This window comes from Octopus bimaculoides, chromosome 2, assembly GCF_001194135.2.
Source record: "Octopus bimaculoides isolate UCB-OBI-ISO-001 chromosome 2, ASM119413v2, whole genome shotgun sequence".
NCBI lineage: Eukaryota > Metazoa > Mollusca > Cephalopoda > Octopoda > Octopodidae > Octopus > Octopus bimaculoides.
The window spans coordinates 183,559,189-183,559,906 of NC_068982.1; positions in this window are offsets into that span (position 1 = coordinate 183,559,189).

Below are 718 nucleotides of genomic sequence, written 5' to 3' on the forward strand. Positions count from 1 at the left end.
TATATATATATATATACATACATATATATATGCATTTGCATGTGTGTGTGTGTGTGTGTGTGTGTATGCATACATATATATATATATGTATATATATATATGGGCAGGTCTAGTTGTTTGATAAGCTATTTGCTTCCCAACTACATGGTTTTGTGTTCAGTCTCACTACGCGGTGCCTTGGGCAAATGTCTCCTACTATAGCGTTGGGCTTCTTGTGCGAGGATTTAGCAGATGGAGAGAGAAAGAAGCCCGTCGTATATACATTCATATATATATATATAAACACACACACTCACACACACACACACACTCACACACACACACACTCACACACACACACACACACACATATATATATGTGTGTGTGTGTGTGTGTGTGAGTGTGCATGAAACGATCACACTGCATTAACTTTGGATATCCTTGTTGCTTATTTTGACTATATATATATACATATATACTATTTCTTTATTACCCACAAGGGGCTAAACATAGAGGGGACAAACAAGGACAGACAAAGGGATTAAGTCGATTACATCGATCCCAGTGCGTAACTGGTACTTAATTTATCGACCCCGAAAGGATGAAAGGCAAAGTTGACATCGGTGGAATTTGAACCCAGAACGTAAAGACAGACGAAATACCACTAAGCACTTCGCCCGGCGTGCTAACGTTTCTGCCAGCTCTCCGTATATATACACATATATACGTGTGTGTGTG